Raw genomic sequence first — 15,783 nt, forward strand, 5'->3', positions numbered from 1 at the left:
TTTCACTTCATTCATTCTTTCCTCTGTTTCCTCTGTTCTGCTGTTGAGGCCATCCATTGAGTTTTTTATTTTAGTTATTGTATTTTTCAGGTCTAACATCTCCATTTGCGTCTTCCTGGTATCTTCTCGTGTTTTCCTGAGACGCGCTCATTGAAGTGTTTTTGTGATGGCTGATTCAAAGTCTTCATCGGACAGTTTTCTCTGTTACCTCAGTCTTGATAGCAGTTGATTTTTTTTCATTCAGTTTGAGATTTTTCTGGTTCTTTTTAGTTTTTAAATGTTTATTTTACAGGGCGGGTGGGCAGAGAGAGAGGGAGACACAGAATCCGAAGCAGGCTCCAGGTTCCGAGCTGCCGGCCCAGAGCCCGACACGGGGCTCGAACTCACAAGCTTGTGAGATCATGACCTGAGCCAAAGTCGGACGTTTAACCGACTGAGCCACCCGGGCGCCCCTTTTCTGGTTCTTGATATGAGTGATTATCCATCGAAACCGTTAGACATTTTTGATATGATGTTACGAGATTCTGGTTCTTATTTAAACTGGTTTTAGCTGGCTTCCTCTAACTTCAGTGCAGCTGGGGAAGAAAGGATGACATGTCACCACTACCAGGCAGCAGAATAAACCCAGGTTTCCCAGTTGGCTTCCCTTGAACCCGAGGTAGAGAGCTTCTCGTTACTTCTGGGCAGGTGTCGGGTTCCAGCTTTCCATTGTATCTTTCCAGACACCTCTCCTGACTCTCCGCTAGACCTCTGATACCACTACTCGGTAGGACGGGGGAAGGATGCCTCATTGCTGCTGATTTGCGATGGACGTCCAGGCTCCCCCTGGTTTCTTCACTGACGGCACTGAGTGAGGAGGCTCCTTGCTGCCCAGAAGGGATGAGCCTCAGCTCCCTGCTTTGTCTTTTGTGATACCACTCCAGTGTTGTAGGGGGTATAGCACTTTGTCAAAGCCACAAAGAAGTGGAAGTATATGCTCCCCACTTGGCTTTTGCTGACGGGATGGAGCCGGGACCCATAGGTTTTCGTGCTTTTCTCCCACGATGCTTGGCTGGAATAAGTTGGTTATTATTTCAAAGTTTTCTGGGGGCACCTGGGTGGCTCCGTCGCTTAAGCATCCAACTCTTGATCTCACCTCAGGTCGTGATCTCATGGTTCGTGAGATCGAGCCCCGTGTCAGGCTCCATGCTGACATGGAACCTGCTTGGCATTCTGTTCACCCCCCCTCCCCCCCCCCGCTCATGCTCTCTCTCTCTCTTTCTCTCTCAAAATAGATAAATAATTATTTAAAAAAAATTTTTTTAAGTGTATTTATTTTTGAGAGAGACAGAGCATGAGTGGGGAGGGGCAGAGAGAGAGGGGGACACAGAATCCGAAGCGGGCTCCAGGCTCCGGGCTGTCTGCACAGAGCCCGACACGGGGCTCGAACTCACGAACCGTGAGATCAGGACCCAAGCCGAAGTCAGTCGCTTAACCAACTGGGCCACCCAGGCACCCCAATAAATAAATATTTTAAAAAAATGCTTTCTTGCTAGGTTGTCCTTTTCCTGGTCCTTTGACCAGATAAAGCAGACTTTCTTAGTCCATTGGAATTTTTGGGTTGCCTGTGTCTCCAGCACCTACTGTGGGATATATGTGGTATAAAGAAAACTCAGGGGAATCACTGCTATGTTGTTCCTGGAGTTTTAAGTCCCCCACTGATCTGCCTCATCTCCAAGTGGCACAGTCTTCTTCATTTTATTTTCTTTTTAAAATTAAATATATTTTATTATGACCCAGACAGGGAGCACCACAGGTAGGAAGGAATTATTATTATTTTTGACTACTGAAATATATCTTATTTATTTCTTAAACTTTTAAATTTGAGTATAGGCGACACCTGGTGTTACATTAGTTTCAGGTGTACCCCATAGTGAATCAGCGGATTTATACATTAAGCCGTGCCCACCGCCAGCCTAGCCTCCTTTTTTTGCCATACGGAGCTATCGCGATAGCGTTCATTGACTATATTCCTTATGCCGTGCCTTTTTTAATGTGGGTATAGTTGACACACAGTTACACTAATTAGTTTTACGTGTTCAGCATAGCAGTTTGACACGTTTATACATTATTCTCTGCCCACCACAAGTGTAGATACCATTATGCTGTGCCTGTCACTCCCGTGACTTCATCGTTTCATAACCCGAAGCCTGTGTCTCCCACTCGCCTTCACCCATTTTGCCCATTCTCCCACCCCCTCCCTTTGGCAGCCACCAGTTTGTTTGCTGTATTCATAGGTGTGATTCTGCTTTTTGTTCGTTTATTCATTTGGGGTTTTGTTTGGATTCCACATATGAATGCAATCTTCTGACGTTTGTCTTTCTCGGTCTTATTTCACTTAACCTAATACCGTCTAGGTCCACCCATGTCACAAATGGTTCGATATCATCCTTTTCTATGACTGTGTAATACGCCATTGTGTATGCACCACATCTTCCTCATCCATTCATCTGTTAGTGATCACTTGGGTTGCTTCCATATCTTGGTTAGTGTAAATAAGGCTGCCGTACACATGGGGGTGCGTGTATCTTTTCAAATTAGCGTTTTCATTTGCCTTTTCTTCATTTTCACTTCATTCCTGTAGTAGAATTACTGGGTCATATCGTATTTCGATTTGAAATCTCTTTTTCAGTAGGCTCCACACCCAACACGGGTCTTGAACTCATGACCCTGAGCTCAAGAGTCACATGTTCTACCAACTGAGCCGGCCGGGTGTCCCTCAGATTTTTTTGAGATACCTCCATACTGTTTTCCACAGTGGCTGTACCAGTTTACATTCCCACCAATGGTGTGTGAGGGTTAATTGAGAGCTTTTCCTCTAAGATCAGGAAGAAGACAAGGATGTCTGCTCTTGCCACTTTAATTTAACATAGTACTGGAAGTCCGAGCGACAGCAGTCCTACAAGAAAAGGAAATAAGAGGCATCCATATTGGTAAAGAAGAAGTGAAACTGTCATTTGCAGATGACATGATGCTGTACATAGAAAATTCTCTTCTTTGTTTTTATATATAGTGTCCAGGGTTCTTAGATGTACTTAGCAGGAGGACTAGGGAAGAGTACATTTACGTGTATTTTCCTGGAAGCAGAACTCAGCGTACTTTTTCTTGAGAGAATGAAAACTACAGAATTCATTTTCAATTCAGATTAAAATTACAGAACTTTACTTCTTTTGCTTATTTATTAAATTTTTTTAAAGTTTATTTATTTATTTTGAGAGAGAGCGTGAGCTCAAGCTGGGGAGGGGGAGAGAGAGAATCCCACGCAGGCTCCACATTGCCAGCATGGAGCCTGACGTGGGGCTCGAACCCACGAACCGTGAGATCATGACCTGAGCCGAAACCAAGAGTTGGACGCTTAACCAACTGAGCCGCTCAGGCGCCCCTATTTATTTATTTTAAATGCTTATTTATTTTTGAGAGAGAGAGCGCGAGTGGGGGAGAGGCAAGGAGAAGAGGGGGACAGAGGATCCCAAGTGGGCTCTCCGCTGACAGCACTGAGCGTGATGTGGGGCTTGAACCCACGAACTACGAGATCATGACCTGAGCCAAAGTTGGACGCTCGACCGACTGAGCCACCGAGGCGCTCCCCCCAAAAAAGAGTTTTAGAGTAACATACTTCTAAGCAAAGCATGCCATCTGAGAGGAGAATAGTGATATTGGGTGTATGAAATGCTACATAAGGAAGCTGATGGAGGTTACTGGTGTCACGCCTTTCGACTCTTTAGGCTTCTGACAGCTGGTTACCTTATGCAGGGAGTTTGCAACCAGTTAGTTGTTTATCTTTTGACTCTTCCGAGTTAGAGTGGGTTTTTCTTCCCCCCAGGGGAATATGTAGATTGTAGATGATAGGTTATAGAATTATAGGTTATAGAATAATTTACTTTTAAGTTAAAACTTCCTCAACATACACCATTATGTTAGTTTCAGGTGTGCAACGTATTGATTCGGCAGTTCTACACATTACTATCTGTCACCATACAGTATTGCAGTATTAACTGTGTTCCCTATGCCGTACTTTGTATCTGTGTGATGTATTTATTTTGTAATTGGAGGTTTCTAACTCTTAATCCCCTTTATCTGTTTTGCTCATTTCCCCATCCACCTATACTCTGGCAACTACCAGTTTGTTCTCTGTATTTACGAGTCTGTTTGTTTTGTTTTCTAGGTTCCATATAGAAGTGGAATCATACGGTACTTGTCTTTCTCTGTCCGACTTATTTCGCTTAGCATAATACCTTCCAGACCCATCCATGTGATTGCAGATGGCAAGATCTCATTCTTTTTTATGGCTGAGCAGTATTCTAGTATGTATGTAGACATACGTATAGATCTACCTCATTTTCTTTATCCATTCATCTACGGGTGAGCACTTGGGCTGCCTCCATATAAATAATGCTGCAATCAACATAGGGGTGCGTATATCTTTTCAAAATAGTGTTTTCATTTTCTTTGTGTAGATACGCAGTAGTGGAATTACTGGATCGTATGGTAATTCTATTTTAAATTTTTTGAGTAATTAAATTACTGTCCTCCAAAGTGGTAGTAAATTTTTGGAGCACCACCATACTGTTTTCCACAGTGATTGGACCAATTTACATTCCCACTAATGGCGCACCAGGATTTCTTTTTCTCCACACCCTTGCCAATACTGGTTATTTCTTTTCTTTTGGGTACTAGCCATTCTGACTGCTGTAAAGTGATATCTCATTGTGGTTTTGATTTGCACTTCCCTGACGATGAGGGATGTCGAGCATCTTTTCATGTGTTTGTTGGCCCTCTGTCTGTCTTCTTTGGAAAAATATCTATTTGGATCCTCTGCCCATTTTTAATTTTTTGAATAATTTTTTAATGTTTATTTATTTTATAGAGGGAGACAGAATGTGAGTGGGTGAGGGGCAGAGAGAGAGGGAGACACAGAATCCGAAGCAGGCTCCGGGCTCCAAGCTGTCAGCACAGAGCCTGACACGGGGCTCGAACTCGCGAACTGCGAGATCACGACCTGAGCCAAGGTCGGATGCTTAACTGACTGAGCCACCCAGGTGTCCCATTCTGTCCATGTTTTAATCGGGGATTTTTTTTTGGTATTGAGTCGTTTAAGTTCTTTATGTATTTTGGATATGACATCTCATTTACAAATATCTTCTCCCATTCAATAGGTTGCCTTTTCATTTTGTTGATGGTTTTCTGTTCCGTTGCTTCATGTGTTTTAACTCACACCCAGTAAACAGGATTAAAGAAATATTTTAAAATAGAGATTAGCTGGGGGCACGTGGGTGGCTCGGTAGGTTCAGCATCTAACTTTGGCTCAGGTCATGATCTCATGGTTTGTGGGTTCGAGCTCCGCATCAGGCTCCATACTGACAGTGTGGAACCTGCTTGGGATTCTCTCTCTCTGCCCCTCCCTGACTTGTGCTTTCCGTCTCTCTCAAAATAAATAAATAGACTTAGATTAGTTGGAAAACATAAAGCAGTCCTATTTCCCCAACAGAATATTTTTATGTTTTTAAATTCCAGTTAGTTAACATACAGTGTAATATTATTTTTTTTTAAGTTTATTTATTTATTTTGAGAGAGAGAGAGAGAGAGTGTGTGTGTGCGTGTGCGTGTGTGTGTGTGTGTGGTGGGGACAGAGAGAGGGGGAGAGACAGAGAGAATCCAAGCAGGCTGAGATCATGACCTGAGCCGAAACCAAGAGTTGGAGGCGTAACCGACTGAGCCACCCACGTGCCCCCGAGTATACTCTCTAATACGCCCAGTAGAATTTTGGTTGAATTAAATCATGAGACAAACAATGATTAGTGCGTATATTGTTGTAGTCTTACTGCATCACCACCTCTGTTGAGTAGAATTTGCATTCCATGTGTTTTCCTCTTCACCATCATCTTGAGTCCTTAATCTGTTGCCCTTCCTTTCTGAGGTCTTAACCCATGCTTTTCTGACACTCTGTCCTGGCTGGTTCTTTTTTAGTTTTTTTTCCCGGGGTACCAGATGGTGCACGACTTGAGTGTCCTGACAATGCTCTCAAATAAGTCTGTGCAGGAGGAACATTACTAAGTTGGAAATTGCTAACCAATATCCAGATGACAAGTCATGGGTAAAGTACTGCCCCCCATGGTGTCCAAATGTCTCCATTGGACGAGTGTCCCATGAATGTAGCTGGTCTTTCTGCCTGTGCAGCAAACTGCCGTGCTTTTTCTCGATCAGAGTTGGGAGGGAGCTGTTCTATCAAGGAAGAACCATCGGAAGACAGAATTGAGTGACTGCAGTAGTGTTTCTTTCTCTTGCATCAGACTCTTTCTTGATCTTCTGGACCTGCGGCAACACTTCCAGCCTCTGCACTGCCTACAGTGGCTCCATTGGCCTCTCCCTCTGGACCTACACTTCCGTTCTGACTGTGCCTTTTAAGTCATTCTTCCTTTTTTCTTGCAGGGTGGCAAACATTTACAGTCAGCCAGCTCCCTCAGTCAGTTTCCTGCCTATAAAATTTTGGAAGTCTGACATCCTTGTCTCAGTTTTTTAAATGTTTACCAGTTTATTAAAGGATATGATAAACGAGCCAACAGCCAGATTAAGAGACACATAAGGCGAGGTATGGGGAAGGGATATAGAGCTTCCATGCCCTCTCTAGGCACACCAGTCTCCCCACCTTTCTACGTGTCCACCAGCCCGGAAGCTCCCAGCGTTCTCTCTTTTTGTCCTGCATCCATGCCTTTCAGTTCGAGCTGTCAGTGTTTCTGAACATATAACGTTCACAAAAGCCTTGTGACTCCCTCGTGTGTGTCCTCATTAGACAGAAGGGCCCCCAAAGATCTTTACTGGATAGTCTCATCTCTATTCCTGGATTTGGCTGAGATGGTCCAGTGGATCCATGAGTCACACACCTAATCTCTTCAGGAGGAGATTGTCTGGCCACACCCTTGGCTTTCCACAGCTCTAGTTTCCAACAATGAATTTTCTGAGTTTAGCATTCATTACGAGATGGGTAGGCTGAGAATATAACGGATCATTCACTGTTGGTTCTTTTTTTGCTTAACAGTTCCTGACTCAATATGTTCCTTTTGTCTTACCTTTTACTATGAGCAGCAAGACAAAAACAGGCTACACCTTCAATGGTTCACTGGAAAATCTCTCAGCTAAGTTATCCAGGGTCATTCCTTACAAGTTTTAGTTCCCACAGAACTATAGAACACAATTCTACCAAGTCTCCCTCTACTGTATAACAAGGATAGTCTTTCCTTCCGTTTCCAATAACGTGTTCCTCATTTTCATCTGAAGCCTCACCAGAAGCACCTTTAATGTTTCTGTGTCTGTTACCATTCTGTTCGTGATGCATGTATTCTCTAAGATGATAGAAATTTCCCTTGCCATCTTCTTTTTTAATTTTTTAGTGTTTATTTACCTCAGAGAGAGAGAGAGAGAGAGAGAGCATGGTGGGTGGGGGCGGCAGAGAGAGAGGAAGACACAGAATCCGAAGCAGGCTCCAGGCTCCGAGCTGTCAGCACAGAGCCTGATGTGGGGCTCGAACTTGTGAAATGCCTGCCAGATCATGACCTGAGCTGAAGTCGGATGCCCAACCGACTGAGCCACCCAGGCGCCCCTCCCTTGCCATCTTTTTCACCTCCTTCTGAGCCCTCTCCAGCAGTGCCTTTCACGTCTGTATTTCTTCCAACAGTCTCTTCAGGGCAGTCTAGGCTTTTTCTCTTGCTTGCCTCCTTCTTCCAGCTCCTTATGGTTATGGGTATTCCTTGGTTTGTGGCTGTATCACTATAATTTCTGCCTCTGTCTTTACACGACCCTCTCCTTTGTGTCTGCCTTCTCTTTGTATATTATAAGGATTGCTTGTCAATGGATTAAAGGCCCAACTGGGTACCCTGTATCAGTCATAGTTCTACCAGAGAAAACAGAGCCACTAGGGGATATATATGTACATTAACAGATTTATTGCAATGGGGCACCTGGGGTGCTTCAGTCGTTTAAGCGCCCGACTCCGGCTCAGGTCATGATCTCATTGTTCGTGAATTGGAGCCCCACGTCAGGCTCTGTGCTGACAGCTCGGAGCCTGGAGCCTGCTTCTGATTCTGTGTCTCCCTCTCTCTCTGCCCCTCCCCAACTCGCACTATCTCGCTCTCTCAAAAATAAATAAACATTAACAAATTTTTAAAAAGAGATTTATTGCAAGAAATTGGATTAAGTGATTGTGTGAGTTGGCTAATCAAGTCCCAAATCCATAGAGTGAGCCAGCAGGAAGGGCAAAGTGGAAGCTGGCAGGAGCCAGACATTGCCATCCACAGGTAGAGTTTCTTCTTCAGGGAGACTCCAGTTTTGCTCATAAGACCTTTCCACTGATTGGATAAAACCCACTCCAGATTATCAAGGATAATCTTCTGTACTAAAATCAACTCATGGTAGATGTTAAATACATCTACAAACTAACTTCACAGCAACGCCCAGATTAGTGTTTGATTGAGTACCTGGGGATGATAGCTAGCCCACTTGACACATAAAACTGACCATCACAGTCCAGCCCTTGTCAACTTGGCGCCCACACACGTCACCCTAAGCCATACCCAGTCCCCAAATAAAGACAATAACAAGATCATCCTTCTGCCTAACATGATGCAACCATCCTGGTATTTATAAATACATTCTTCTATCCATCCCGTATTCCCGTTGCCCTCAGCAGGCACCTCGCTGGGTCACGCTTCTTTACTTAGTGCGGTGACCTAAACCTTCATTCCTTCAGGGTCCGTCTATTAATAGTTGCCTGAATTGGGTTGTATGGTTGTCCACTGACTTTAATCACACAGCAGGATAGTATGCCTCAGGGGGCCTTCTATATTTCAGGCGTATCCCTCCATACCTCCATGGTGTATCAGCAGACTCCGTCTCCCTAGCCAACACGGCAACTCCCTTCCTTGCCTGTTGCTTCAGAGGCATGAGAAGCCCAAAGCTTCTGGGTGGCAGTCTTAGGTTCCAGTGAAACGGAATCACTCTTATGTTTTTTAAAATTTATTTTATTTATTTTGAGGGGGAGAGAGAGAGACTCCCAAGCAGGCTCTGCGATGTCAGCGCGGAGCCCAATGTGGGGCTCGACCTCACCAATCGTGAGATCATGACCTGAGCCCAAACCAAGCGTCGAGCCACCCAGGCGCCCCAAGCATTCATCCCTTTGGAACTGAGATCTCTATACCAGCAGAGCATAAAGGTCACACGGACGAGCAGGAACATTTTTGCTCACTGATCATTATGGGCAAAGTCAGTGATATGCCGTTCCCATTTCCCCCCTCTGAATTCTGGATCCGTGACTCCCGTCTCTGGGAGAAACAGTACCATATATTAGATGCTGATTCCGAGGCTGTACAGCCTCCTGGTGGATATCGTCTCAGCTCTGCAAGGTATCATCACCTAGTTAGAACTGCAGCTGAGCCTTCAAAAGGCCATTCTCCCATGCTGTCTTTATCAGATAGGTAATTTGCAAATCCTTTCCCCAGTCTTGGATTGTGTTTTCATTCTCTTCATGGAGTTTTGCCAAAAAACAAGACATTAATTTTGATGGAGCCTGATTTACTATTTTTTTTTTCTTTTACGGGTCTTGCTTTTAAAAAGCGCTGTATTTGGGAAACGTTCACCTAACCCAAGATTACAAAAATTTTCACCGTGTGGACGCGGCCCAGTGTAATCCACCTGCCACCAGCCAGCTGGCTGATAACCCCAGAGTGTGGGGCCATGTCAGAGACTCAGTGTTGGTCTCTGCTGCTGGCACCTTGGCCACTGTGCTGTCGCTGTGGCCAGGTCAGCCTTGGTGAGTGAGAGTCTGTGTCGCTGGTTCCATATATAGCCTCCATCCCTGTCACCATGGTCATTTGGTTCATGAGCCTACTGGGCTCCTGTCTCCATTAGTACAAGTTGCATACGCTTTCAAAATCATGTCTGAGTGTGGATCATAATGGCCAAAGGCATCAAGAGAGCTACTGTTCCCTTTTGCGAAGGTGGCACCAAAGGCGAGGAAGGAGGCTCCACCCCCTCCCAAAGCGGAAGCCAAAGCAAAGGCTTTGAAGGCCAAGAAAGCAGTGCTGAAAGGCGTCCAGTCGCACAGAGAAAGACCCACATGCCACCTCCCTTCCGACGGCTCAAGACACTGCATCTCTGAAGGCAGCCCAAATACCCTCAAAAGAGCGCCCCGGGGGGAAACAAGCTTGGTCACTATGCCGTCATCAGGTTCCCCCTGACTACCGAGTCAGCCACGAAGAAAATAGAGGACAACACACTTGTGTTCATTGTGGATGTCAAGGCCAACAAGCCCCAGATCAAACAGGCTGTGAAGAAGCTCTGTGACATGGATGTGGCCAAAGTCAACACTCTGATCGGGCCCGATGGGGAAGAGAAGACATATATATATTCGACTGGCTCCTGACTATGATGCTTTGGGTGTTGCCAACAAAATTGGGATCATCTAAACTGAGTCCAGCTGGCTAAATCTAAATATACGTTTTTTCACCATAAAAAAAAAGAGCCACTGCTTTTTACAATTGAGACTGCTTACTTTTTTTCAGCATCTTATTCAAATATGACCTTCTTTTGGGTAATTTTGTAGATAGGAGCTTAGCAATACCTATAGATGTGGAGCACGCACCCTGCAAAATCCCAAGTAATCTGATCAGGTGCTGCGTTTTTTGTTTAGTACCAGGGGTTGACAACGATGGTGTTTTTTTTTAAACGTCTTCACTTACTTTAATAACACTACATTTACCATGGTATCACCGTGGGATGTGAAGTTAGGTTAGACAAGAGAAATTTCACAAGTGCAGTAACACGTTCTGGAGTATACCAAAGTTTGTAATGTCTGACCAAAGCAGCTTGCTCATAAATCATTGGTCACTTCCGTTTTAGGTAATTTATTAGCATTTATGGTTCTTACAGGAAAAATAAACATACTTCGCATGTTTAAAAAGTGTTTTTCATTTGCCTTTGCATTAGCACTTAAAAGGTAGCTTTCTATTTCAAGAGGACTTTATTTATTTTTAATAATGTATTTATTTAGTAAGCATGAAGTGCAACAGTGATTTCAGGAATAGATTCTTTAATGCCCCTCCCCCATTTAGCCCATCCCCTCTCCCACAACCGCTCCAACAACCCTCCGTTCTCTATATTTAAGAGTCTCTTATGTTTTGTCCCCCTCCCTGTTTTTATATTTATTTTTGCTTCCCTTCCCTTATGTTCATCTGTTTTGTATCAAGAGGACTTTAAAATTACTCTTTTCTTTAAAAAAAATTTTTTTTGTTTGCTTATTTATTTTGAGAGAGAGAGAGCAAGTGGGGGACAGGCAGAGAGAGAGGGAAAGAGAGAATCCCAAGCAGGCTTCGTGCTGCCAGCACAGAGCCCGTCACAGAGCTCGAACTCAGGAAACCGTGAGATCATGACCTGAGCTGAAACCAAGAGTTGGACGCTTAACCAACTGAGCCACCCAGGTGCCTGGCATTTAAAATTATTCTAATATAACAGCAGCATAAATATAATTCTGCACTCACAAACAGCTAAGCTAAGCTAAGATCCATAATTATTCCATGTTTGCAAGTATAATCCTGAAATAAATACTACTTCTAAGGAGCCCTTTTATCAGCTTTTTAGGTTTGGTTTAAACACATATACACACATTTTCGGTTGTGGGGAGGCTTATGATGTTATATTCCACGCACCGTTCTGAAAGGGGCTCCAATAGCCAACCCTTCAATAGCCCAAAAAACTGAAAATACTTCAGGAGTTGCATGTTGTCCTCTTTAGAACTGATTTCATCGGAAGAGTTGAAGAAGCTGAACATTTTACCACTATCAAGTGCATTTGAAAGGGACGTTTTTTTTGGTGCTAATTTGACTCCCCTGGGGAACTAGGCACTAATAATTTAGTCACCAGCCAAATCAAGCCTGTATAAAAGGAAGCCAATATTCAATTACCAGGTAATTGACTCATTCTAATGATTTTTCTTTTCTTTTTAAGTTTATTTATTTTTGAGAGAGAGAGAGAGAGAGAGAGAGAGAGAGAGTGTGAGAGTGAGTGAGCAGGGGAGGGGCAGAGAGAGAGGGAGAGAGAATCTCAGGCAGGCTCTGCACTGTCAGCGTAGAGCCCGACGCAGGGCTTGAACCAACCAACTGTGAGATCGTGACCTGAGCCAGAATCGAGAGGCAGATGCTTGACCAACTGAGCTACCCAGGCACTAATGATTTATTTTGAACATGAACATATAACCTTCAAATGAGATGTCTAACCACCACCACCAAGACCAAAACAGTTGCTCTTATTTTTTTTTAATTTTCTTTTAAAGTAGGCTCCACGCCCAATGTGGGGCTTGAACTCGTGACCCTGGGATCAAGATGCTCTACCGACTGGGGGCACCTGGGTGGCTCAGTTGAGCGTCCGACTTCGGCTCAGGTCATGATCTCGCAGTTTGTGCGTTCGAGCCCCTCCTTGGGCTCGCTGCTGTCAGTGTAGGGCTAGAGCCCGCTTCGGATCCTCTGTCCCCACGCTTTCTGCCTGCCCCTCTCCCACTCGTGCTCTCTCTCCCTCCCCAAAATAAATAAACATTAAAAATAAAGATGCCCTGTCAACTGAACCAGCCAGGCGCCCTGACATTATCTCTTCTTCTAAGGTTTAGGCCTTGCCCAGAACTCCTCATACATGGAATAGCTCATACCAAGAATCCTTGCTCCCACAGCAAAGCCTTGGGCTGCCACGCACATGTGGAACGGGTGAACAGACAACATTTAGCTGGGGCGCCTGGGTGGCTCAGTCGGTTGGGCGTCTGACTTCGGCCCTGGTCATGATCTCACAGTTCGTGGGTTTGAGCCCCGCATCGGGCTCTGTGCTGACAGCTCAGAGCCTGGAGCCTGCTTTGGATTCTGTGTCTCCCTCTTCTCTCTGCCCCTTCCCTACTCATACTCTCTCTCTCTCTGTCTCTCAAAAATAAATAAACATTGAACATTTAGTATTTGTCCTGCTCTTCAGGTTATATAATCCACACATAATGATTGCTGCAAAACCCGCCATTGCAATGGGAACAAATGGTGCCTCTCTAGCTTTTTGGGTAAGTTTAGATCCCCGATCCTCATTATATGAAGAGAAATCTCTATGCCAGTTGACACAGTGATTACAGAATCCTCCTTTCAGGAAACAATGCAAATTCCATCACAGATGGTTTATACAGGGCCTGAGGCCTTCTTCCGTCAGGAGAATGACAAGACCTCTCTCAAGCTCCAGCCAGTTTCTGGCTCTCATCCACGCTCGCAGTCCAACGATAGTTCATTTTGTGTTGCCTGTGGCATGCCAGGGATAGCTTCTGCCCCAGGTATTCTTACAAATTACTCCATTTGAGTAGGCCCTTGGATTTTTGTCGCATCTATCAACTCTCCTCTGCTCCCCATATGTCACTATTGCATTTCAGCCAGTCCTGGCTTGATTTTCAGTTTCTGATACTATCATGATATCATCAATGTAGTGTCTTGTTATTTCTAGGACCTGCATCAAGTCCCAATCCCTTCTTTTTTTTTTTTTTTTTAATTTTAGAGAGAGAGAGCGAGCGAGCACGCAAGTTGGGGAGAGGGGAGTGAGGGAAAGAGAGAATCTCAAACAGGCTCCATGCTTGGCACAGAGCCCAACAGGGGGTTTGATCCCACAACGCTCAGATCATGACCTGAGCTGAAAATCAAGAGTTGGATGCTCAGCTGACTGAATCACCTAGGTGCCCCCCCCTTCCTTTTTTTATATGAATTTTGGAATCAGCTTGTCAATTTCTAACTCTTAAATCTCTTTACTGATTGTGATTGGTGTTCATAATAGTTGTATTTAAAAAAAAAAATTAACGTTTTATTTTTTGAGAGACAGAGAGTGATAGAGCATGAGCAGGGGAGGGGCAGAGAGAGAGAGAGACACACACACAGAATCCGAAGCAGGCTCCAGGCTCTGAGCTGTCAGCACACGGCCCGATGCGGGGCTGGAACCCATGAATGTAAGATCATGACCTGAATCGAAGTCGGATGCTCAAGCGACTGAGCCACCCAAGCGCCCCTGTTTATAATATTTCTATTTTAAGGAACCTACTGAGATTATCTTCTTTGTGCCCTACTACATGGTCAATTTTTGTGAATGTTCCATGTGTGCTTGAGAGAAAGTATATTCTGTATGATCGGAGTGTAGTGTTTGATATGTATATATCCAAAAGTTTCACCTTATTATGTTGCTTGGGTCTCTTGTATCATTGCTTATTATTTTGTCCACATAATCTGTCTTATTTTGTGAATGGTATGTTAAAAGTCTCCCATTAGAGAAGGCTTTTTTTTCTTGTATTCTTGTAGTTTTTGGTTTATATAGGCTTTTGCGGTGTCACTTTGTGCATAGGTATTTACACATATCTCTGTTGTTAGATCTTTATTTTGGACAGGGCTTTTAATATTACAAAGTATCTTCCTTTGTCTCATATAACTGCTTTTGGAATTCTACGTTGGCATCAAGATTTCAGTCCCTGCTTTTATATTGTTTTCATTTGGTAAATCTTTATCCACCTCTTTAATTTTACCTTTTTTTTTTTTTTAATTTTTTTTTTCAACGTTTATTTATTTTTGGGACAGAAAGAGACAGAGCATGAACGGGGGAGGGGCAGAGAAAGAGGGAGACACAGAATCAGAAACAGGCTCCAGGCTCTGAGCCATCAGCCCAGAGCCCGACGCGGGGCTCGAACTCACGGACCGCGAGATCGTGACCTGGCTGAAGTCGGACGCTTAACCGACTGCGCCACCCAGGCGCCCCTAATTTTACCTTTTTAAAAAAATGTTTGTTTTTGAGAGGGAGGGAGTGTGAGCGGGGGAGGGGCAGAGAGAGAGGCAGACCCAGGATCCGAAGCGGGTTCTGAGCTGGCAACAGTGAGCCTGATGTGGGGCTTGAACTCACAAACTGTGAGATCATGACCTGAGCCAAAGTCGGGCGTTCAACCGACAGCCACGCAGGTGCCCCAGTTTTAGCCTTTTTTTTTTTTTGATGTTTATTTATTTTTGAGACAGAGACAGAGCATGAACGGGGGAGGGGCAGAGAGAGAGGGAGACACAGAATCGGAAGCAGGCTCCAAGCTCTGAGCCATCAGCCCAGAGCCCGACGCGGGGCTCAAACTCACGGACCGCGAGATCGTGACCTGAGCTGAAGTCGGACGCTTAACCGACTGAGCCACCCAGGCGCCCCTTAGCCTTTTTGAATGACTGTGTTTTAAACATACCTTTTGTGCACAGTATTATTGGGCTCTGCTTTACGAGGCAACATGAAAACATTTTTCAGTTCGTAGGTGACGTAATCCCATTTACACTTACTTATGTTACTGTTTGATGTCATAAACAATACAGATATGTTTGGTCTCAATTTTTTCACTTTCTCTTCTGATGTAATCACTGTGAGATTGTTATATTTGCTGTTTCTTTCTCTATTTAGTGTTTCCTCTACCTTTTTTTTTTTTTTTTTTTTGGTTATTAGGAAGGTTGTATTTTCATGCTGATAATTCCCTTTGTGTTAATACTTCGTATAGTACCCTTAGGCAGTCCTTGTTTCTTTCTGTTTACTTTATTTATAAAAGTTGTATATATTTGAGGTATACAACATGATCTACACATATACATATTGAAATGATTACTACAGTCGAGTTCATTAACTACCATCTCACGTAGTTACCATTTTTTGTGTGTGATGAGTATACCTGTAATTTACTTTCTT

At 44.1% G+C, this 15,783-nt stretch overlaps 1 protein-coding gene across 5 annotated transcripts in view; it reads left to right on the forward strand.

Moving 5' to 3' along the window:
- The window catches only part of ZNF157 (zinc finger protein 157), a 39,315-nt gene that overhangs the window by 15,333 nt on the left and 8,199 nt on the right, over positions 1-15,783 (forward strand). The window lies entirely within an intron of this gene.

The sequence above is a fragment of the Leopardus geoffroyi genome, chromosome X, assembly GCF_018350155.1.
Source record: "Leopardus geoffroyi isolate Oge1 chromosome X, O.geoffroyi_Oge1_pat1.0, whole genome shotgun sequence".
Taxonomy (NCBI): Eukaryota; Metazoa; Chordata; class Mammalia; order Carnivora; family Felidae; genus Leopardus; species Leopardus geoffroyi.